Here is a 26,099-nt window from a genome sequence, read left to right as displayed (position 1 = left end):
TCTTGGAAAAACATGTTAGGAAAGAAAAAGCAGAAGTTTGGTAGTCAGGTAAGCCAGGATTCTATGGTTATATCACTTAGCTGTATATAACTTTGGTCTAGTTACTTTACCTGAGCTTTAGTTTTATCATCTGTAAAATGGGGATAATGGTACTTACATTTCACAGGACTCAGTAAAACATTTTTAAAACTCATGAGCCATTCTTGCTTCTCAAGGATAAGTCCTACTTCATCGTGATATATGATCCTTTTAATACACGGTTGGATTTGGTTTGTTAGAATTTTTGTTGAGGATTTTTGTATCTAATGCGCATCAGGGATATTGGCCCATAATTTTCTGATTTGTTGGGTATGACCTTTGCAGGACTCAACTCAAAAATTGTAAAGTGGCAGATGGACTTTGTTTTACATGATGTTAAAACAAAACAAAGAAACAAGCAAACCGTTATGAATTAAAAATTGTCTACATTAAAACAGTGAGGAATTTCACTTAAATGTCTGACTTTTAGCTCTTGGAAAATGAAAAGCTATGATGACAATACCATTTAATAGCAGTGACAGACTGAAGCTGATTATCAGCTCTTCACTGGAAATAAGGATTTAGATTGCTTTTCTGAGCCTTCAGGGTACTTGATTTTGTGACTCTTGTGGGTATTCTTTCTTAGTCATAAATTGTAAAACAATGATGATTTTAAACAGTTTAACTAACTGCGTACAGTTGTCAGGGATGGGGCTATTAATGTGAAACATCACAAAATCTAGCTAGTAAATCTTAGCAGGCCAGAATGTTGATATACTTTTCAGAAACATAAGATAGTTTTCTTTGAAGTAGAAACTTCCTCATAATAGCTCTTTTCAAGTTTTATGTCATTCACCCTCCAATTTGCCACATTTAACTTGAGACATCATTAAATCAAAGTTAACATTCACCATGTCTTCTTAAATATTCCCAGATATTCTAATGAGAGAGAGAGAGAGAGAGAGAGAGAGAGAGAGAGAATGTGCTGTGTGAGGTATGCCACCTTTGATTTTTGCTTTCCTCATGAGAAGGCTCAATACATCAATGATGTTTTCAATACCTACCTCACACAGGCTGTATACCTCAGGACACAAAAGAGAATTTTGATAAGCAGAGGAGATGTTCTAAACATGTCACTTTCAAATGTGAAAAATGCCAAGGTGAATAATTATTTGGAGGCTTTGGAACAGCTAGTTAGTAATTTTGACTAGAGCTTTTGGCTTAGAGGAAGGAAGAACACGTTTCAAGTTTCTTGTTCATGCATTCATTTTACACCAAGAACTTTTCTAGTGCACTGACCCAGAGAAATCTTATCCTTCCTTTACCCAATACCTATCCCAGTCCTTTCCTCTGATAATGAAACATATATCTGAGTAGGAAATTTTCTTCTAGTTATTTGCTGAAAGTAAATAATCAGACCGGCAGGATGAAAATGAATAATTCCATCAGTTTATGTGTAGAAAACATCAAAACAGAATGTATATTTTGCTTTAGCCACCAAGCCACAAGATAAATTCTAAAATGAAATCAGGTCTAACCATGGAAAGATAACTAGCATGTTGGCTTGCTAACACATTGAAAAAAAATGAATTAATTGGACCAAATCATAGTTTTTTAAAACAATATATTTTTATTTACTTGAAAGAAAGAGACACAGAGAAAAATGGAGAGAGACCAAATCTTAGTATTTTTTAAAAAGGTTAATATATTTTATTTCTTAGAAAGAGAGAAATGAGGGAAGGAAGGAGAGAGGGGAAAGAGGGAATGAGAGAGATAGAGATCTCCCATTTGCTGTTTTGCTTCTTAAAGGCTCACAACATCTGAGACTAGGCCAGGCCTAAACCAGGAACCAGGAACCAGAAATTCAATCTGAATCTCCCCTGAAGGTAGCAGGGATGCAGTTACTTAATGTGCCTCCCAAAGTGCACATTAGCAGGAAGCTGGAATCAGGAGCAGAGCTGGGACTCAAACCCAAGCTCTGATACAGGATCTAGACATCCAGAGTGGCCTTCTGACTGGGCTGGATGCCTGCCACCCAAGCTATAGTTTTAATTGACTTTAGGTTGTTTTTTTGCATATATCTTTATATCACTTTTTTCTCTGCTTTACTGTAGGAATCCTGTCCAATTTAGTATTTTTTTTTTTAAAAGTCAAGGCCATATGAAAGATCTTTGAAGGTACTTGACATTCAAATACATCCATTATCTAGTTCTACCTTCTGCAAACATCATCACCACTCTTCTGGGATTGTTTGCCAGTCTGTAGGTCACACTGATATTGACATCAGCTTTTTTATCTAGAAAATACACTACAGTGTTTATTAGTAACATAGCTCAGGCAGACATGTTAGTTGGCTGTAGCATCTTTTCTGCCATGATTCAAGACATGAAAACGAGTGAAACATTATCATCTTCATTTTAATCAAACTTGAGGCAGAATTTCCAGAATGTCAGTTCCTTTTTACTCAGCTGTGTCAGTCTTGAGGCCTTTCTGATCACTTTCTTTCCAACAGAAACATGCTATATAAGGACTGTTAGATGCACCAGGATGGCTTTAAGATCACGCGGAGTGCTATGATTACTGAATATTTCCTTTATCAGCTGGAGTGATTCAAAGACCTTAGTGTCTCTTCTCTTAGCATTCACAGGCAAGTTTTACTGTTGCTAAATTTCTGTAATGGTGCCACAAGACTCCTGAAATCACTTATTTGCCCAGTTGGATTATTTTAGAAAGTCTACAATGTGTATCTTTTTTATAAAAAAAGATATGATGCCATATTTTTTAGTCAAACACTAATCTAGATGTTGTTTTGAAGGTATTTATTTTATTTTATTTTATTTTATTTTTGACAGGCAGAGGGGATAGTGAGAGAGAGACAGAAAGAAAGGTCTTCCTTTGCCGTTGGTTCACCCTCCAATGGCCGCCACGGCTGGTGCGCTGTGGCCAGCGCACCGCGCTGATCCAAAGCCAGGAGCCAGGTGCCTCTCCTGGTCTCCCATGTGGGTGCAGGGCCCAAGAACTTGGGCCATCCTCCACTGCCCTCCCGGGCCACAGCAGAGAGCTGGCCTGGAAGAGGGGCAACCGGGACAGAATCCAGTGCCCTGACTGGGACTAGAACCCAGTGGAAAGTATTTTTTTAAAAATTTTTAAAATGTATTTATTTGAAAGTCAGAGTTACACAGAGAGAAGAGAGGCAGAGAGAGAGAGGTCTTCCATCTGATGGTTCACTCCCTAATTTGCTGCAATGGCTGGAGCTGCCCCAATCTGAAGCCAGGAGCCAGGAGCTTCTTCCAGGTCTCCCATATGGGTGCAGGGGCCCAAGGACTTGCGCCATCATCTACTGCTTTCCTAGGCCATAGCAGAGAGCTGTATCAGAAGAGGAGCAGCCAGGACTCGAACTGGTGCCGATATGGGATGCTGGTGCTTCAGGTCAGGGCATTAACCCGCTGCACCACAGCGCTAGCCCTGAAGGTATTTATGTAGATGTGATTTATGTTTATAATTAGTTGACTCTAAGTAAAGGAGATTGCCTTTGACAGTGTGAGTAGACCTCATCCCGTCAGCAGAAGGTCTTAGGAACAAAAATTGAAATTTTCCAGGAAAAGAAGGAATTCCCCTTCAAGACTTTTACATAGAAATCCTGATTCAGGCTACTGATCCGCCCTACAGATTTCAGACTCAAGACTTCCACACCAGTTCTTACCTAAGACTCTGTCATGATCTTCTTCCATACTAGTTTTTGGGCATTCCAGTCTTTAAAATCACATGAGGTGATTATTTAAAATAAAAACAAAAAAATTCATTTCCTATTGGTCCCGTTTCTTTGGAGAATCGTGGCTGATATTGATTCTGATGGCAATAATCATTATAGAAGAACATTATATATATGTGTATATATATATATTTAAGATTTATTTATTTACTTGAAAGGCAGTGAGAGAGAGAGAGAGAAAGAGAGAGAGAATATGAATCTTCCAGCTGCTGATTCACTCCCAAAATGGGTGAAATGGCTGGGCTAGGCTATGCCAAAGCCAGGAGCTTGGAACTCCATCTGGGTCTCCCACATGGGTGACAGGGGCCTAGGCACTTGGGTCATCTTACCACTTTCCCCAGGGCACGTTAGCAGGGAGCTGGAATGTAGGCCTGATCAGCTAGGATATGAACTGGTGCCCATATGGGAAGCCAGCATTGCATGTAGTGGCTTAACCCACTGTGCCATAATGCTGGCCCTATAAGGAACATAATATTTAGGATGAATTTTCTGGCTCAGTTCTGGAATTTCTAGAAATTCTAGAATTGATTCTATAATTTGATTAGGTTTGAGAACAATGATGACTCTGTTTCCAGTAGTAAAGAGGTAGTGATAGTCCATGCTGTCATGTGTCAATATAGAAAATATCAGTAATGGATACTCTCAAAGAAATAATTATGTAAAAGGCAAGGCTCTGGGAGAATGTATTTTGATACCTTAGAACACAATTATAAAATGAATGAGTATAATGAGATTGTCTCATTGCGCCTAATTGTGCTGAACAATGTTGAATAAAGTTTCAAATTTCCAGATCAAGTGGTGCATAAATGACTTGAAAGTTTCTAAAAGAAACACGTATCTTCAGTCCCAGAGCTAATATAGTGGCTTATCCAGTGAGTGGCTAAATTGAACACAAATAGGATTCCTAACCTTGCATGGAGTCTGCTGTTAAAGTGAGAACACTGATTGGGAAAAAATGGGATCATCAAAATTGACATGGGCATATATGAACAGATCCTGATGAACGTGGAATGTTGAACTCTTAAATTTAGTCAAGACTTCTCTGCCTGTAGAAGCAAACTTCCACCCATCTGAAGTTAATTCTACTTTACCTTGAGGCAAAGATTTAAAGAAACTGTAATGACCCTTGCACCCACGTGGGAGACCCAGAGGAAGCTCCTGGCTCCTGGTTTTAGATCGGCCACGCTCTGGTTGTTGTGACCATTTGGGGAGTGAACCAGCTGATGCAAGACCTCTCTCTCTCTCTCTCTCTCTCTGCCTCTGCCTCTGCCTCTCTGTAACTCTACCTCTCAAATAAATAAATAAATCTTAGAAAATAAAGTCTTATTTTAAAAAAAGTGTGACACATGAGGGTAAATGCTAAAGTCTAAAAGAACTGTGTGATTGTTCCAATTTATAGAGATAGTTGGAGGAAAATGTGTAGTAATGGTTATTAGTGGTATGAGATAATGGTAGAAGGAACATAAAATTGGATTATTATGAATCAAACTTTAAATGATTAGAATTGTAGAATAGATATTTCATGTAAGATCTGTTCCATCACCCCTGTAGAGGCCAAAGAATATATCTTCCTCTGTGACTGTGAGGAATAAATTTGTGAGGGGGGGGTCCCAGAATCCTTGAGTAGCTCCTTGGTCTGTCTTCGTAGGCCAAGAATTACAATGGGGTCTACTGTCACTGAACTAAGATTATTAAATGTAGTAGGGCTACTGGAGTTCAGGGCAGCAGAGGTCACATGGTGACACTTAATCACCAAAGACAAGGTGGCCATGATTACTGTAATGTACAACTAGGTCAAGGAAGTGCTCAGAATGATCTGACTCACAGAATCAAAGGCCTATAGCATTGGCTAGTTTATCATGGTGTCCTTAAAAGAGAAATAGATGTGAAGTCAACTGAATTCTGACTTGATGTATGTTAAGCAGAAGAGTTGTAAGTCAAGTGCACAGAGTCACCAAAACAGAGTAATGGCTTCTCAATCAATTCTCAGACTGTAGCAAGTTTTCAGACTCAGCATCACTTGAATAGAGGGAAGAATAAGCATCTTTGAGAAATGGTACACTGCCAAAAAATGAGTTTAATTTCCTCCCAGCCTTGCACAAAGGGACATAGAGTTTTTACTAGGATGACTATACATTGGAGAAAAGGAATTAATCAGGCTTGAGGAATTAATATACACTGGGTCTGAACTAACAGTAACTCTAGGGGACCCAGAACTTTACTGTGGTCTACCCGTCAGAGTAGGGGGTTATGGAAGTCAGATGATCAATTGAGTTTTAGCTCGTGTATATCTCACAGTAAGTCCAGTTGTTATCAAATCCATCCTCCCATTATTCACCACTTTCAGAACACATAAGTGTAATAGAAATATTCAGCAACTGGCAGAATACTCACATTCCTTTCCCGACCTGTAGAACAAGGGTTACAGTGGTAGGAAGGGTCATGTGGAATCTACCAGAACAGCCCTCTTCCTAGGAAACTAGGAAACCAAAAGTAATGCTGCATTCCTAGAGCAGTTGCAGAGATTAATATTACCAATAAGGACTTGAAGGATTCAGGGTGGTGATTCTCACCAAATCCACCTTCAACTCATCTATTTGGCCTGTGCAGAAAGCCAAATTTAATATGTTATCCCTCTTAGTATTTTTTTGTTTGTTTGTTCTACTTAATACTTTTGGTTGAATACTGTAATTAATACACAACTATTCTTAAGTGCTGAAACTTAACTGAAAAGTGATCGTTGTTAAATGTAAGAGTGGGAATAAGAGAGGGAAGAGATGTGCAATTCGGGACATGCTCAAGCTGACTTACCTCAAACGGTAGAGTTAGAAACATACCAGGGGATTCCAATTCAATCCCATCAAGGTGGCATGTACCAATGCCATCTCACTAGTCCCAATGATCAATTTCTGTTCACAATTGATCATAATGATAGGACTAAGAACCAAAGGGATCACATAAACAAGACTAGTGTCTGCAAATACTAACTGATAGAATCAAAAAGGGAGAGAACGATCCAACATGGGAAGTGAGATACACAGCAGACCCATAGAATGGCAGATGTCCTAAACAGCACTCTGGCCTCAGAATCAGCCCTTAAGGCATGCGGATCTGGCTGAAGAGCCCATGAGAGTATTTCAGGCATGGAAAGCCAAGACACTCTGGCAAAAAAACAAAAACAAAAAAAACAAAAACAAAACAAAACAAAACAAAAAAACAAAACAACAACCTAAATGAAAGATCTCCGCGAGTGAGATCCCAGTGGAAAGAACGGGTCATCAAAGAAGGAGGTACCTTTCTCTGAAGGGAGGAGAGAACTTCCACTTTGACCATGGCCTTGTCTAAATATGATTAGAGGCAGTGAACTCAGGGGGCTTCCATAGCCTTGGCAGCTCATGACTGTCGCTCCCTGTCTTCGTGGAGGAGCGACACAGGACTCTGTGCTGTTCTTTTGTCTGCTCGGCCCTCCCCGGGTTTGCTGCTGGTTCTTCCCTGGTTGGCTACCGACCCTTCCACCTCCGTGGAAGGGCAGTTCCCCCTGCCACATTCCCCACTTCCGCGGGGGAGCGGCACACCGCCGGCCGGCTCTCTCGGGGGCTGCACAGGTGTTCCTTCAGATGTTCCCCTTAGATGTTCGTGGTGCATGTTGTCTCTCTCCTCCTTTATAGTCCTTTTCCACCAATCCCAACTCTGCTACCCACACGCCGAGTACGCTGCTCTCCTCCAATCAGGAGCAGGTCCTGCTGTTTATTGGTTGAACTGGAGGCAGCTGTGTAGAAGCTGTTTCTCCCTTCTCAGCACCATATTGTGGGAGAGCAGATGCATAGAATAAGTCTTAATTCCAGTAACTTAGTCTAGTCCGAGTTGCTCCCCACAATGACAAGAGCCTAGGGTGATTACTGAGGCCATAAACAAGAGTGTCAATTTGTTAAGTCAACAACAGGAGTCACTGTGCACTTACTCCTCATGTAGGATCTCTGTCCTTAGTGTGCTGTACATTGAGATTTAATGCTATAACTAGTACTCAAACAGTATTTTTCACTTTATGTTTCTGTGTGGGAGCAAACTGTTGAAATCTTTACTTAATGTATGCTAAACTGATCTTCTGTATATAAAGAGAATCGAAAATGAATCTTGATGTGAATGGAAGGGGGGAGGGAGTGGGAAAGGGGAGGGTTGCGGGTGGGAGGGATGTTATGGGGGGAAGCCATTGTAATCCACAAGCTGTACTTTGGAAATTTGTATTCATTAAATAAAAGTTAAAAAAAAAAAAAAGAATGGAAATGGGCCGGCGCCGCAGCTCACTTGGGTAATCCTCCGCATGGAGTGCTGGCACCCCGGGTTCTAGTCCTGGTGGGGGCGCCGGTTCTGTTCCAGTTGCTCCTCTTCCAGTCCAGCTCTCTGCTGTGGCCTGAGAGTACAGTGGAGGATGGCCCAAGTGCTTGGGCCCTGTACCTGCATGGTAGACTAGGAGGACGCACCTGGCTCCTGGCTTCAGCTCAGCTCAGCTCAGCGCAGCGCACTGGCCATAGTGGCCATCTGGGGGGTGAACCAATGGAAGGAAGACCTTTCTCTCTGTCTCTCTCTCTCTCACTGTCTAACTCTGCCTGTCAAAAAAAAAATGGAAATGGGTTTTCATAAACTTAACCTGGTGGTGGCTGTAGTAGCTACTCACCCAGATGAGTTTTCATTGCTAAGCAAATTAACTGATCCCGTTATTGATATGTAACTACTGATAGACAAATGATGTTTTTCTCCACACCTCTTAGTAAAGACTACCAGATTCAGGTTGCTTTCAGTTGGCATTGCCATCAATATACCTTCACTGTCCTACCTTTGGGTATGTCAGCTCTCTAGTTCTATGTCATAATTTACTCTATGGGGTGTTGATTATCTCTCTTCCACAAGACTTAATTACATGGATGACATTATGCTTTGGGACCTGTGAACCAGAAATAGCAAATTGGCTTATTGGTAAGAAATGTGCATGTTTTGAAATTAAGGAGTAAATAAAACTAAAATTTTGGGGTCTTCCACTTTACTGAAATTTCTGAAGATCCACTGGTGTGGCACATGGTAATATATTCTTTCTAAGGTGATGAGTTACAGCATTTGGCTCCTGCTGCAACCAAAAAAGAGGCACAATGTCTGATGGGATTCTTTGGGCTTTAGAGACAACATATTTTTTATTTGAGTGTGGTACTCAAAAATTTACTGAGTGACCCACAAACCTGTTACTTTTGAATGGGGTCCAGAACAAGAGAAGGCTCTGCAAGAAGCCCAGCTGCCATGGAAGCTGATCTGCCACTTACAGTATTTAAACTAGCAGATTCATTGATACTTGAGTTGTCAGTGGCAGGTAAAGATACTGTTTTTGGAGGCTTTGGAAGGCCTCTGTAGGTGAATCACAGCACAAGCCCTTAGGATTTTGGAGTAAATCCCTGACATATTTGGCAGATAACTACTCTCCTTTGAGAAACAGCTATTGGCCTGATACTGGGCCTTAGTAGAGACAATCATAGACTACAAAACTATGCAACCTGAGATACCTGTCATGAACTGATATTGTCTGACTCATCAAGCCAGAAAATTTAGCATTCACAGCTGCACTCTATCATAAAATAGAAGTAACATATGAGATTAAATTTTTTTTTTTTTTTGACAGGCAGAGTGGACAGTGAGAGAGAGAGACAGAGAGAAAGGTCTTCCTTTGCCGTTGGTTCACCCTCCAATGGCCGCCGCGGCCGGCGCGCTGCGGCCGGCGCACCGCGCTGATCCGATGGCAGGAGCCAGGAGCCAGGTGCTTTTCCTGGTCTCCCATGGGGTGCAGGGCCCAAGCACCTGGGCCATCCTCCACTGCACTCCCTGGCCACAGCAGAGGGCTGGCTTGGAAGAGGGACAACCGGGACAGAATCCGGCGCCCCGACCGGGACTAGAACCCGGTATGCCGGCGCCGCTAGGCGGAGGATTAGCCTAGTGAGCCGCGGCGCCGGCCCAATGAGATTAAATTTGAGCAAGCCCTGAAGGTGTAAGTAAATTATGTGAAGAAGTGGTTCAAATGCCCGTTGTCCACAGTCCTGTTACTTTACCTTTGCTCTCCTAGCCTGCACCTATAACTTTATGGGAAGTTCTTGTCAATCAGTTGAAAGAAGAAAAGATTTAGGTCAGGTTTCCAAGTGGTTCTGCACAGTTTGTAAGCATCACCTGAAAGTAGACAGCTATGACACCTACAGCTCCTTTCTGGGATGTTCCTGAAGGACAGTTATGAAAGGAAATACTCTCAGAGGGTAGAACTTCAAGCAGTGTGCTTGGCTGTTCACTTTACTTGGAAGGAAAAATGAGTGGGTGTGCAATTATATATCAAGTCATGGGCTGTTAGCAATGGTTTAATTGGATGATCAGTGACTTAAGGCAAGATTGGGGGAAATTGGTGACAAGGAGGACTGGGAAAGAGTTATTTAGATAGATTTATCTTAATTGGTAAAAAATGTGAAAATATTTTTCTCTCATGTAAGTGTTCACCAAAGGGTATCTTAACAGAGGAGGATTTTATTTATTTGAATAAAATGGCATGGTCTATGGATACCAGTCAGCCTCTTTCCTCAGCCACTCCTGTCACTACCCAATGGACGTGGTGGCGTGGAAGGAGATTATGCATAGGCTCAGCAACATGGACTTCCACTCCCCAAGGCTGATCTAGTGACAGCCACTTCTCAGTGGCCAATCTTCCAGGACAGACTAATATTGAATCTCTGATATGGCACCACTCCCTAGAGTGATCAACAAGCAACCTGGTGACAGGTTGGTTACATTGGACTACTTCCATTATAGAAGCAGCAGGGTTTTGTTTTTTACTAAACAGTTACTCTGGATATGGATTTGCCTCCCCTTAATTCAGTGTCTGTCAAAACTACCATTTGTAATTTACAGAATGCCTTGTCTGCCATCATGTTATGAGACACAGCATTACTTCTGATCAAGAAATCACAACAAATTAAGGATGGAGTTGGGCTCATGCTTATGGGATTCACTGGTCTTTTCTTTTCTCCATTCTCCTGAAGCAGATATCTTGATCAATTGTCTAATGACCTTCTGTAGACTCAATTATTGTACCTTGTAGGACTTGAGAGGCACTCTCCAGAAAGGTGTTTATGCTATAAATCAGCATACAGTATTTGATACTGTTTCTTCCATAGCCAATATTTAGGGGTCAGGAATCAAAGAATGGAAATGGGAGTAGTAATACTCACTATTACTCTCACTTACCCATTAGCAAAGATTTGCTTTCTATTTCTACAAGCTTATACTCTTCTGGACTAGAGGCCTTAGTTCCAAAGGAAGGAATGCTTCCACTGGCAAATGCAATAATGGTTTCATTAAACTGGAAATTAAGACTGCCACCTGGCCACTTTAGATTCAATTTGGCTTCGAATCAACAGGTAAAGCAGTATCTATAGTGGGAGAAATGCTTCCCAGGCATTATGGTGGCAGAGATCCAGGTGAATTTTTCCCAGAACATCTCCTAAATGTGTATGGGTGTAGGGAAGACATATGAAAACACAATTAACACTATATATAATAGGTGACCCATAACCTAGTAAATGCTTACAAGAAGAAAACTTATTTTATGCTGTATTGGTTATAAAGAATTGGCTCAGTGTCTATGACCTTGGTTGCATCATGATTGTTAAGCTTATTACCAATTCTCCAAACTGTAAATTCCAGACTGATAGACAAGTACAATTTGGCTGAGATATGACTGTGTGGGCACTTCTTGTTTTTCATTTATCTCTCACATGGTTCAGTGCAATTGACTTTCCATAATATCAACTAAAATTAATTTGGTGACTGAATCTTAAAGTGCCTTAAGCAGATTTGATAAGAAGGCAATATATGAAGACATATATTTTTATTTGGATGTTCTCTTTCGCCAGTTATCTGTGTATTACACAATGATTCAAAGTGGGATAGCTAGTCCATGTTTTGGATCAAAAGATGTACCAATGATTACATGGCTAGGACCAAGTTCTTGAGCAGGGATATTTTTGATATTTCCATCTTTGGGTAACTAGCTTTGAACTCAAGTGGAAGGACTTTTTGGAGTTTGAAAGGAGGAAGAAGAATATATGAAGGTAGAGATGGTCAGAATATGTACTATAAGATTTGTCTTGGAATGGTTCTATGAAGGGGAATAAGAGAGGAGTTGAGCTAGAAGTAGAGGAGGCATAAAACAGGCATTTTGGAAACTCATATTTAGGGGAATTTTCCCAGTACCATCTGTGGGGAGCAACCTGGACTGGACTGAGTTACTGGAATTAAGACTTATTCTATGCACCTGCTCTCCCACAATATGGCGCTGGGAGAGAAGAAAACAGCTTCTACACAGCTGCCTCCAGTTCAACCAATAAACTGTAGGACTTGCTCCTGATTGGAGGAGAGCAGCGTGCTCGGCGTGTGGGCAGCCGAGTTGGGATTGGCAGAGGAGGACTATAAAGGAGGAGAGAGACGGCATGCACCAGGAACATCTAAGGGGAACATCTGAAGGAACACCTGTGCAGCCCCCGAGAGAGCCGGCCGGCGGTGTGCCGCTCCCCTGCGGAAGTGGGGAATGTGGCCAGGGGGAACTGCCCTTCCACGGAGGTGGAAGGGATAGTAGCCAACCCGGGAAGAACCAGCAGCAAACCCGGGGAGGGCCGAGCAGACGAAAGAACAGCGCAGGGTTTAGTGTCGTTCCTCCACGAAGAGGGGGAGCGACACCATCCATACTTCTCTCCCTAATATGACTCTGCAGATTGAAAAACCTATCTTGCCTTTCCTTCTACTTTCAGTCCTCTACAGAGTGAGAATACATTAACAGAACTGGTTGCAGCCATTAGACTGAGAAAGTTTTCCCCTTATGATGTTTTCATTCATTAGTTATTGAAGTAAGGAACTGGAAACATCATTTTTTACCCACAGTGGAACTCTGCTCAATCCAGGCAAGTGCTTTTCTGGAAGGGCTTAATGGCTCAAGACATTTCTAATTTATTCTGTTCCTTCCTAACATAGAGATGAAAGGTTAAAAGTCTTACTCATGGGGCTGACGCTGTGGCACAACGGGTTAACGCCCTGGCCTGAAGTGCCAGCATCCCATATGGGCACCGGTTCTAGTCCCGGCTGCTCCACTTCCGATCCAGCTCTCTGCTGTGGCCTGGGGAGGGGGGGCAGTAGAGGATGGCCACAGCATCCACGTGGGAGACCCGGAAGAAGCTCCTGGCTCCTGGCTTCAGATCGGGGCAGCTCTGGCCGTTGCGGCCATCTGGGAAGAAGATCAGCAGATGGAAGAACTCTCTGTCTCTACCTCTCTCTGTAACTCTGTCTTTCAAATAAATAAAAATAAATCTTAAAAAAAAAATCTTACTCACTTCATGTATAGAAGTAAAGTTATGGATTAGTGGTGATTCTTCTGATCATATTAGGCACCAGAGAAATCTACTTTGCTGGCAGTTCTGGCCCAATGCTTGCTAACATCAGGGGTACTGCTAAGCAGACAGGAAGATCTTAGATATATAAGCTTAACTAAGGGCTTAAAGGGAACCAGAAGAAGAGCCAGTAAAAAGTCATGCACTAAATAGTTCTTCATTTTCAGTGGAAGGGAAGGTTACCAAAATTGTGACTTGTTGACATGGAGATATTAAAAAAAATGGGACAGAAAAGATAAGTGAATTTTGGTACTTAATACTGAGTGTTTTGCTACTTCTAGGAAGAGGTCAACTTATGATGTGACTATTGGGGTCCACAATTGGCCCAGCCTCTATAGAAACCAACCCTACATAAACCCACTTTCCAGTAATTGTCAATAAAGAGGTTGATTATGGGTTTAGCTCTATTGTAGTTACTCAGTTATATAAATTAAGTAAGCATTGTTTATATATATATATTTCATTGTTCTTTTTTAAAAATGTAGGGAACTGAACAAGATATTTTTAAAGTATACTAAACATTTTTAATATATAAGCATTGATTTTTTTATTTGAAAGGCAGAGTTACAGAAAGAGGTGGGGGAGAGACAGAGAAATATGTAGAGAGATATCTTCTGTCTGCTGCTTCACTCCCTAAATGCCTACAATGGCTGGAGCTGGGCCAGACTAAAGCCAAGAGCCAGGATCCAGGAACTCCATCCAGATCCCCCATGTGTGTGGCAGGAACTCAAGTACTTGAGCCATCTTCTGCTGCTTTCCCAGTCACATTAGCAGGGGTCTGGATCTGAAATGGAGTAGCTGAGACTCAAACTTGCACTCATGGGATGCTGGTGTCATAGGAGAAGGCTTAACCTGCTGCACCACAATGCTAGCCCCATTGATTTTTTTAACTTATAAAAATTTATTTGAGAGGTCTAGGTTGAAGTCGAGGTCGAGGTCGAGGTCAAAAGAGGGAGGGAGAGAAGGAGGGAAGGAAAGGGGGGAGGAGAGAGAAATCCCGTGTGCTGGTATACTATCCAAATGCTCACAATGGTTGGCACTCGGCCAGGCAAAAAATGAGAGCAGGGAATTCAATCCAGGTCAACCATGTGGGCAGCAGGTACCCAATTACTTGAGCCATCACCAGTGCCTTCTATGGTCTGCATTAGCAGGAAGTTGGTCAGGGGCCAGAGCTGGGTATCAAACACATGTACTCTGAAATGGGATGCAGATGTCTTACCTGGCATCTAATCCACTAGGCTAAATGTCTTGTGGTTAATCTTTGGTTCTTAAGGAGATAAACTTTCTGGACAATTTACATATCTGAAATACCCTTTATCTGAAGACACTGCATACTTTAGCTGTTATATAGCTGGCCTATAAATTTTCCATTCATCATTGATAGTACTACTTCTTATTCTTAAGGAAATATGTTCCTAATCCATATTTCCTGGAGTTGTAAATTTATTACTCCTTTCTCTTTCAATGGCTCCATTTGTTAATTTCATCTTGATTTCACCTGGGTACATATTTGGTATTAAAGACTATAGACTTTCATTCAAATTAGTTTCTAATTTCTACTTTTCTATTGCTTAGTTCCCAAAGCTAGACATCACTGTCACTGTTGGAACATGTTTTATTAGAAGAGTAAGATATAGGCACAAAGAATCATTTCTCTGAATTCTGTTTGAAGGGGTTTATTTAAAAATATATGCATATATTAAGGTACTTCAAAATGTTTGTGGAAAAATATAATACACAAATTTATTTTGGTGCCTTCATTTTTTTAAATAAAGTGGGCTATTATAACTATGTTTGAACAAAAAATGGTAGGTTTTTGCAGATACAAAAAAAACTATTTGATAATATACTGAATGCCCTTATAGTTTAGATCAAGAAATTCAGTCATGAGGAAAGTTAAACTAGGAGATTTCTGTAGGCAAAAGCATGCACTATTTACTTTTTGCCATCATATGTTCCTGATGCTAACTATAAAGCAAAATATGGTAAAACTTTTCTGATTTGCATCATATTATATTTGAATTAATTTCTGATCAAAAATTGGCATTGTGTAAAGCTTTTATTTTTCTCTTATTATAAACTGTCCTGATTTTCCAAACAGATATGGAATGAATAAATGAGTATAAATCTAGTGTGCACATGGACTATAAAAGGTCACAGTGTGCCAAGAGAGGTGAACGTTCTTCAAGAAGTTCATGGAAAACATGTGTTATCAACATCTATGCATGGACTTCAAATTTTTTACACTAAAACATGCAATTTTAACTCCATTTTCCACAGAATTTTTGAAATACCTTCATATATACACAGTGCCAAAAGACATATTCAGTATCAGAATATAACCACTAGAAGCTGTCATAATTTCAGAATTTCAGTGAAGTTTGAGATAGAAGCATTCATTTTTTCACTCAAAAAATATTTGGTAATTATTATGTGAAAGGGAATTTTATAGGGTCATTTCTTAGAGCAAAACAAAAATTCCTGCTTACATGAAATTCATATTGTAGTGGATGAAATGGAAATTAATGGCATTTAAAATATATAATATGTATGGTGGTGAGAAGCCCTATAGAAACAAATATGGCAGGAAAAAGAGTGCATTTAAGTTTTAGATGGGGTGGCTTAATTGAGAAGGTGAATTAATTAATTAAATGAACACCCAAGGAAGATAAGGAAGCAAGGCATGAAGAAAAAGAGTATCTCAGATTAGACAGATTAGAAAAACATCAGAGATTATTTGGGCTTTATTTTACAAATGAAAAATCTGAGGGTCCTGTGAGTCACTCAGACTGGATTCCTGATTCTCAGCCCTCTTGTGGCTTTATTTCTTATGGAAAACATCTTTGAACAAAAGCCAAAAACATCAAGAGTTAGTTTTTTTTAAAGATTTATTTATTTATTTGAAAGGCAGAATTACAGAGAGGCAGAGACAGAGAGAGATATCTTCTATCCCCTGGTTCCCTCTCCAAATGGCTGCAATGGCTGGAGTTGAGCCAATCTGAAGCCAGGAGCCAGGAGCCAGGAGCCAGGAGCTTCCTCTGGGTCCCCCATATGGGTGCAGGAGCCCAAGCACTTAGATAATCTTCTACAGCTTTTTCAGGCCATAGCAGAGAGCTTGATTGGAAGTGGAGCATCTGGGACTTGAACCAGTGCCCATATGAGATGCTGGCACCACAGGCAAAAGCTTAGCCCACTGCTCCACAGCGCCAGCAAGAGTTAGTTTTAAATAGTAATTTTTTCCTAGTCTGATGCCACACTTCATGGGAAGTTTTCCCTTGGAGTATTGGGTCTACTTGTAGCAACAAGGTCAAATATGATGTCCTTATAAACCCAAAGACTGAGTTGCTGCAGAAAAGTTCCCTGGGTCATCACTTGTGGTAGACTCCTCAGACTTATAAGTAATTTGGAGCATGTTTTCTAGTGCTGCAACAAATGACAACAAAAAAGTGAGAAAAGCCTCCACATTCTGCCCAAAATGATGTCTGCAAAGGAGGATCATGTTCTTTTATAGAAATTTCAGTTGATAAGTTGTCAGAGATTATTTTTCAAGATTGATATCTGAGTCAACAACTCTCTAGTGATTCCAAAACATTTAAGATGCTGCCTAGTATGGTGGGAATACTTGTTTGAGTTCCATTTCCTCTTCTGCTCCAGCTTCCTGCTAATGTATTTGGGAAGCAGAAGTGTTTCAGTCCCTGCCAAGTTCTAGGCTCTGTCTCAAGCAGATAAGATTTCTCTCGTGCTCTCTCTCTCTCTCTTCTCACTCCCACTCTCCCCCTCTCTTCTCACACCCACTCCCCCCGTCTCTCTTCTCACGCCCACTCCCCCCCCAGTCTGCCTTTCAAGTAGATGAAAATAAACTTTTTTTTTAAAAAAAAAAGATGCTGCCTAGTTTAGATACAAAATATAGATGACTAAGTATAATTTTCAGTTTTGGTGCACCATGATATATTTGACATCCAGTAGGCCTTGGATTGGCTATATGGTGTCCATTCTTAGGTTATCATGATGAACACTTGTTTTATTTTTTAACTTTTATTTAATGAATATAGATTTCCAAAGTACAGCTTATGGACTACATTGGCTTCCCCCCACCCCTCGATGACTTCCCTCCCACCTGCAACCCTCCCCTTTCCCGCTCTCTCTCCTCTTCCATTCATATCAAGATTCATTTTCTATATATACAGAAGATCAGTTTAGTATACATTAAGTAAAGATTTCAACAGTTTGCTCCCACATAGAAACACAAAGTGAAAAATACTGTTTGAGTACTCGTTATAGCATTAAATCTCAATGTACAGCACATTAAGGACAGAGATCCTACATGAGGAGTAAGTGCACAGTGACTCCTGTTGTTGACTTTACAAATTGACACTCCTGTTTATGGCATCAGTAATCTCCCTATGCTCCAGTCATGAGTTTCCAAGGCTATGGAAGCATTTTGAGTTCTCCGACTCTTATCTTATTTAGACAAGGTCATAGTCAAAGTGGAGGTTCTCTCCTCCCTTCAGAGAAAGGTACCTCCTTCTTTGAAGACCTGTTCTTTCCACTGGCATCTCACTCATAGAGATCTTTCATTTAGGTGGTTTTTTTTTTTTTTTTTTGCCAGAGTGTCTTGGCTTTCCATGCCTGAAATACTCCATGATGAACACTTGTATACAGTTACTTTATCTTTGATTTTCCACAAGAACTAATTAGCCATATGACTCTGGGGTAAGTTTCTTCATCTCAAGTGAAAGGTGATTAAAAATACATCTCTCCTACACTGCTGTCTGCAGAACATCAGATTATGTGTATGTTAGATTGTGTCTCCATGATAAATCTTCCCTGGTAGATGTGTTTATATAAATCAACTGTTCCTAGAATGCACTCTGTATCACAAATGATGTTGGGTTATAATTTCTAAGAGGACTTAAAACTATAAAATTATAAGATCCTGGTTTTACTCCAGCCAGAGGAATTCTTTTTTTTTTATTTGAAAAACAGAGTTAAAGACAGAGAGAGGGGAAGACAGAGTAAGAGATCTCACATCTGCTGGTTCACTCCCCAAATGGCTGCAATGGCTGGGGTTTGGCCAGGCCAAAGCCAGGAGCCAGGAGCTTCATCCAGGTCTCCCATGTGGGTGCAGGGGCCCAAGGACTTGTGCAATCTTCTGCTGCTTTTCCCAGGCACATTAGCAGGGAGCTGGATGGGAAGTGGAGCAGCCAGGACTTGGGACTTGAAATGCTGCCCACATGGGATGCCAGCCTTGCAGGCATTGGCTTAACCCATTATGCCACAATGCAGACCCCCAGAGGAATATTTTTAAGAAGATAAAAAATAGACAAATAGGTTTTTATCAAGCTAAGAAGTTTCGCACAGCAAAGGGAACAATCAGCAGAATGAAGAGATAACCTACAGAATGGGAAAATATATTTGTGAACTGTTCGTTCAATAAAGGGTTAATATCCAGACTATTATAAGTAACTCAAACAAGCCAACAGCAAAGGAACAACTAATTGAACTAAAAGTGTGCAAATTGATCAAAATAAACATTTTAAAAGACATACAGATATCCTTGAATACATGAAAAATTGCTCAAAAAATTTAATCATCAATGAGATGTAACTCAAAACTACTAAGAGATATTATCTTGATCAAATTAGATTGACGATTGTCAAAAATAAAAAATAAGGTAAAAACGCTAATGAAGATTCAGAAATGGGGAATTCTTATACACTGTTGGTGGGGTTGTGGATTATTATAGCCAATGTGGAAAACCATATGGAGACTCCATAAAAGCTAAAAATAGATTTACCATGTGGTACAATTATCCCACTTCTCGGTATATACTTGAAGGAAGTGATATCATTATTTGAAAGATATTCCTGTACTCCATGTTCATTGAAGCACTATTCAAAATAACCAAAATATGGAATCAACTTAGTTGTCTGTCCATCAGTGGATAGATGGATAAAGAAAATGTGATATATATGCAAAATGGAATATTATTCACCCATAAAAGAGAGTGAAGGCCGGAGCCACGGCTCACAAGGCTAATCCTCCACCTGCGGTGCTGGCACACCTGGTTCTAGCCCCGGTCGGGGCGCCGGAATCTGTCTCGGTTGCCCCTCTTCCAGGCCAGCTCTCTGCTGTGGCCCGGGAGTGCAGTGGAGGATGGCCCAAGTGCTTGGGCCCTGCATTCCATGGGAGACCAGGAGAAGCACCTGGCTTCTGGCTTCGGATCGGCGCAGCGCTGGCCATAGCAGTCATTTGGGAAATGAACCAATGGCAAAAGGAAGACCTTTCTCTCTGTCTCTCTCTCTCTCTCACTGTCCACTCTGCCTGTCCAAAAAAAAAAAAAAAAAAAAAAAAAAAGAGTGGAATACTGTCATTTATAGCAAATAGAATGAATTGTAGGACACTATACTAAGTGAAATAAGCCAGGCGCAGAAAGATAAATGCCATGTAGTCTCACTCATATGTGGAAATTTAAAAAGTTAATTTTATAGAAATAGAAAGTAAAATAGCAGTTAAGGGTTGGGAGTGAGAGAGGATGGGGACAGGTTAGATAACAGGTTCTCGTGTTCTACCGCACAGTAATAGGGTAGCAATACTCCACAACTAATAATGATGATTTTACTATATTTACTGAAGAGTTAAAATTGTATATGTGTGGGTGTAAAAAGTTAAGCTTAAGCTTACAGGTTTAAACCTTCCTGGTGCAGCTGTAAAAATAAGACAGAGTGAAGTAGCACCTTGACAGTAGGGACTCCATTTTGGAGCACTTGAGACTCCATTCTGAGAAAGCACCCCCCACCGTGAGACTCTGGTCTGAAACTATAATCTCAAATAGTCGGACAATAGCAGTGCACTACATCACCCTTGGCAACACACAAAAACCCCCTAGCATGATTGCTCAAGCTTAAAAGTAGAAAGGTTGCACTTGGGTTACCTGGGCTAATAATAAAGATGTGATTTGTCTGTGTCTTACATTAATGTCAAGTCCTAATTGCTAATTGTAATATTGTAACTGGTATTGTCAAGATTATGATAAATATTAATTTCACTTAGGTTTTAGGTTATGTTGACCCCAGTAACCATATACTCTTTTGATTTTATGTACTCTCTTTTGATTTTAGCAACTGTGTATAACAACCGTGCATAGCAACCATGTATTCCCCCCCTTCCCGGTTTTGTGGTTTTTGCCTTTATAAACCCTAACCTTTGGTTATTCGGGGCTGCTCTGTTCATGTATGATCAGACAGCCCCAGCATGCTGGATAATCAATAAAGCTTCCCCTTGCTGTTTGCATAAGAGATGTCTCTTGGTGACGTTTTTCGGGCAGTCGACTCTAACATTACTACATGCTTTATGATAACTAGAAAAAAAGAGTCCAAAGTTTCTCAACACATAAAAATAATAAATATTTAAGAGCATGTAAATGCTAATTACCCTGATTTCATCATTACACATTGTGTCCATAATTAAATTATCATATTGTGCAGCATGAATGTGTACAAATACTGTATGTTGAAAAAAATATAGGGGTCGGCGCTGTGGCTCACTTGGTTAATCCTCCGCCTGTGGCGCCAGCATCCCATATGGGCGCCGGGTTCTAGTCCTGGTTGCTCCTCTTCCAGTCCAGCTCTCTGCTGTGGCCCAGGAGGGCAGTGGAGGATGGCCTGGGTGCTTTGGCCCTGCACCCGCATGGGAGACCAGGAGGAAGCACCTGGCTCCTGGCTTCAGATCAGCGTAGTGCCGGCCATAGCAGCCATTTGGGAAGTGAACCAACGGAAGGAAGACCTTTCTCTTTGTCTCTCTCACTGTCTATAACTCTGCCTGTGAAATAAATTGAAAAAAAGAAAAAATATAATAAAGAGCATCATTCTTATGCTACCACTCAATTTAAGTATTCATGTTTTTAAAAAATTTTTCATACAAATGATTACAAGCAAGAAGGAACCTTGAGATCTAATGTGACATACTAACTGCAACAGGTAGACATTCTCATAATTTTATAAATGAGGCTAGCAAGACACACAGGTCATCTACCCATGATCAATGGGGCCAGTTAAGTGTATTTAGAAGTTAATGTTTCTCTTTGATATGTGAGTTTATCTTTTATTTATGATATTTTTCATGCATTTGGTTTCCTATCAGCACAAACTTGACCCACCTGCTGACCTACTCTTAGACTACTTGTTGACCATCATTTTTAGACTCTCGACAATATCACTTCCTGTTTAACACTGAGTAAATCCAGTTCCATAGTAGTCTCAATCCATGGTTTCTATTGTTTGAGCTGAGAAATCTGATGACTAGGTGGAAGACTGCTATTTATTATAGGCTTTCCTAAGTGCAGTTTGTCCTGGAGATGCTTATTCCTCTGTCTCACCTTCTCAGTTCTTTTAATGTACCTTTCAAATTTTCACTGTATTCATGGACCCACTCTGTTCTCAGGGACGATGGATTTATAAAATTAATTTGAGATGTAGGCCGGCGCCGTGGCTCACTAGGCTAATCCTCTGCCTTGCGGCGCTGTTACACCGGGTTCTAGTCCCGGTTGGGGCGCCGGATTCTGTTCCGGTTGCCCCTCTTCCAGGCCAGCTCTCTGCTGTGGCCAGGGAGTGCAGTGGAGGATGGCCCAAGTGCTTGGGCCCTGCATCCCATGGGAGACCAGGATAAGTACCTGGCTCCTGCCATCGGATCAGCGTGGTGTGCCGGCCGCAGCGCGGCAGCCACGGCGGCCATTGGAGGGTGAACCAACGGCAAAAGGAAGACCTTTCTCTCTGTCCCTCTCTGTCACTGTCCACTCTGCCTGTCAAAAAAAATTAATTTGAGATGTGTCAACTGCTCAATAATGTCAAGAAGAAATCTTAAGGTAATTCCATTTTATTTTATTTTATTTTATTTTATTTTTGTTTTAAAGCTGGGAATCTAGAAACTAACACACACAGTTGTCTTCTTGGAACTGTACCTAGTATGCATAAAATCTGTTCTCTTTATATTAATAAAACTTTCAACCTAGGCATTCGGCCTGTGGGCACCCATATGGGTTTAACATGTGCATCGGGGAGTGTCATTTCTATTCGAGGTCAATCTACGGAGCGACGGCAAGGTGTTCAGATTCTGTAAATCCAGATGTCTTAAAAACTTTAAAAAAAGTGTAATCCTCTCAAGGTCAGGTGGACTAAAGCATTCAGAAAAGCAGCTGGTAAATGGCTTACAGTAGATAATTCATTTGCATTTGAAAAATGAAGAAATGAACCTGTCAAATACCAGAGAGAGCTGTGGAATAAAACTACTGATGCAATGAAGACAGCTGAAGAGATCAAACAGAAACACCAATCTAAATTTGTAGTGAAAAGATGGAAGAAAAATAAAGTTCAGGACATCAGAGAAGTTAAGCAAAACATCCATCTTATCTGGGCCCCTGTTGCAAGCAAAGGAAAATAGCTGGAAGAAAAAAATGGTACAGCAGTTACAACATGGACATGGAAGATGTTTCTTAAAAATTTGTGCATTTGAAAATCTCCTTTGGAGACTTAGGACTTGTTAAATTTGACATATATTTTACAGAAGGACACTCAAGTGAAAGGTGATTAAAAATGCATCTCTCCTACACTGCTGTCTGCAGAACATCAGATTATGTGTATGTTAGATTGTGTCTCCATGATAAATCTTCCCTGGTAAATGTGTTTATATAAATTACTAAAATGTTCTTTTTTTCTTTTTTTTTTTAAGATTTATTTATTTACTTGAGAGATAGAGTTACAGCAAGTGAGAGGGAGAGACAGAGAGAAAGGTCTTCCTTCCGTTGGTTCACTCCCCAAATGACCGAAATGGCTGGAGCAGTGCTGATCCGAAGCCAGGAGCCAGGAGCTTCTTCCTGGTCGCCCATGTGGGTGCAGGGGCCCAGGCACCTGGGCCATTCTCCACTGCCTTCCCAGGCCATAGCAGAGAGCTGGATTGGAAAAGAGCAGCCGGGACTAGAACCGGTGCCCACATGGGATGCTGGCGCTTCAGACTGAGGATTAACCCACTGCGCCATGGCGCCGGCCCCCCAAAATTTTCTTTTTAAATACAGAAGTGAACTGTGGATAATGGCAGTAGGCAGCATTTGTGTAATAATTAATTATAAAAATTCATGGGAAAGGATATATAAAATAAAATTTTCTGTACATTAAAAAAAATAAAGTTAAAAAAGAAACAAATATTAGTTTATATATGTAGTGTGTATATATATACATATATATGCATACACACATATACAAGTTCATGCTGTGTGGTGTAGAAAACTGCATAATTAGTCTCCTACCACTCCAGTTCTCAAGTGCCACTCCTTTGAAGTCAGCTACATTTCCCACCTCAGTCCCTGGAAATTTCTTATTTGTCTATAGCTGTGTCTTTTATAGAATGTCATATAAAAATATATAGCTGTTTTGGTTTGGCTGCTTTCATTTAGTAAAATGAATTCACAATTTATCCATGTACTGCTTGGAGGATTTTTTTCCTTTTTATTGCCAGATCGTATTCTATTGATTCGCAAGTTCTTCAAGCTAGATTGTTTTTCTTTTTCAGCTGTTTTGAATACAACTGCTACAAACATTTATGTACAAGTCTTTGTGTGAACACATGTTTTCATTTCTGTTGGGTACGTAACTAGAAATAGAATTTCTGGGCCATGGGAAAAGTGTATGTTTAACTGTGTAAGAAACTGCCAACCTGTTTTCCAAAGTGGCCACGCTATTTTGCATTCCTTTAGGGCAATCCTAATACATTGCATCTTGGATTTCTGCTCTGTTTCCTCCACAGGCTTCTTTTTCTCTTGTTGGTTCTTTCCTTTTTCTATCTCTCTAGTTACCAAAATGGTGTCTCTGAGGTCATCAAGGTTAAACCACAGCCATGCCACTTCGTTTCTCCATCCGGAAATCCCTTTCTTCCTTGGTTTCTCTGAAAGTACTGTAGTGATCATTCTCCTTGAATTATCCTAAATATCATCCCTTAGGAGAGAGAGTCCCATAATATCCAACCAGAAACAGACATGTGGTCTTTATCCAATCTCTCAACTATCTTTTTATCCTATCATTTATCATGAATTGACATTTTCTTGTTTATTACTGGATTTTAAAAATTCTATTTTATTTTTAGCTGATACCTAATTTTTCTGTGCATTTTTTCTGGGGTATCATATGAAGCTTTTATACATATATGTACTGAGTAAGTCTAATAAGGGTAACATTTTATTTCTTCAAACATTTATCATTTCTTTGTGGTTAAAGCATTCAAAATCTTCCATTTTTTTAGAGAAATATACAGTACATTACCATTACCTATAGCCACCCCACTGTTTAATAGAACAATAGGTCTTCTTACTTCTATTTAACTATAACATATTATCTGTTAAACAACCTTTCCCTATCTCTAATGTCCTCATAAAATCCCTGGCGTCTGATAACTACAATTATGCTCCTAACTTTTATATGATCAGCTTTATATATTCCACACATGATTGAGATAATAAAGTACTTGTGTTTTTTGCTTCGCTTTCTCACTCAATAGAATAACCTCCACTTACATCCACATTATTGAAAATGACAACATTTCTTCTTTTATGGCTGAATATTATTCCATTGCATATATGCACCACATTTTCTTTATATATCAAGTGATGGACACTTAGGTTGATCCCATTTCTTGGCTATTCTAAATCGTGCCACAATGAACATAGGCACGCAGATGTCTTTTCAGCAGAGTGATTTCATTTCCCTTGGATGTATATCCAGTAGTGGGGTTGCTGAATCATATGGTGGTTCTACTTTTAACTTTTTGAGGAACCTCCCTACTGATTTCCGCGATGACTGTATTAGGTTAGTTTACACGCCCACCAACAGTGTGCAAAAGTTCTCTTTTCTCCACATCCTCATAAGCTCTTGCTATCTTTTATTTTTGTGATAATAGTCATTCTGTTATGAGTGAGGCCATGTGTCATTGTTATTTTGATCTATATTTCTATGATAAATGGCGACATTGAGCATCTTTTCATGTACCATTTGGACGTTTGTACGTTTTCATTTGAGAAATATCTGTTTAAATATACTGCCATTTTAAAATTAAATTATTTGGGTTTTGCTAGTGTGTTGTTTGAATTTCTTATATAATTTGGTTATTAATCTGTTTGGTTATGTATAAATTAAAAGCATTTTATCCAGGCCGGCATTGTAGTTAGCTGGTTGGGCTGCTGCCTGCAACACCAGCATCCCATTTGGGTGCTGGTTTGTGTCACAGCTGCTTCAATTCCTATCCAACTACCTGCCAATTTGCTTGTGAAAGCAGTGAAGGATAGCTCAAGTGATTGTGTTTCTGCCACCCACTTGGGAGACCAGCATGGTCTTCTTGGCTCCTGGCCTTGACCTGGTCCAGCCCTGGCCATTGTAACCATTTGGGGAGTGGACTAGTAGATGGAAGATCTCTATCTCTGTCTCTCTGTAACTCTGCCTTTCAAATAAATCAATGAATTTAATATATATATATATATACATAATATATATATAATCTTTTCTTCAACTCTTTTAAGTTGTCTCTTCATTCTCTTGATTATTTGGCCATGCAAAGTTTCCTTACTGTGAGGACATTCCACTTGTCTATTTTGTTTTGTTTCCCCTACTTACAGTGTCTGATCCAAAAAATCCTTGTCTATTCCAATGATTGAAGCATGTCTCCTCTGTTTTCTTACAGTAGCTTTGAAGTTTCAGGTCTTACATTTAGGTATTTAAGCTATTTTGAGTTGTGTTTTGTACATTCTGAGAGGAAGAGTAGTATAATTCTTCTTCCAGTGGAAATCCAATTTTCTGGGTACCATTTAT

General features: G+C 40.2%; 1 pseudogene; it reads left to right on the top strand.

The window, feature by feature from the left end:
* Positions 1-2,169: 2,169 nt before the first annotated feature.
* Positions 2,170-2,819, top strand: LOC100339024 (uncharacterized; annotated as a pseudogene).
* Positions 2,820-26,099: the final 23,280 nt, after the last annotated feature.

The sequence above is a fragment of the Oryctolagus cuniculus genome, chromosome X, assembly GCF_051225735.1.
Source record: "Oryctolagus cuniculus isolate XC-2025 breed Fujian yellow rabbit chromosome X, ASM5122573v1, whole genome shotgun sequence".
Classification (NCBI taxonomy): Eukaryota; Metazoa; Chordata; class Mammalia; order Lagomorpha; family Leporidae; genus Oryctolagus; species Oryctolagus cuniculus.
The sequence above is the reverse complement of the archived record's forward strand: the minus strand, read 5'-3'. Positions and strand labels throughout refer to the sequence as shown.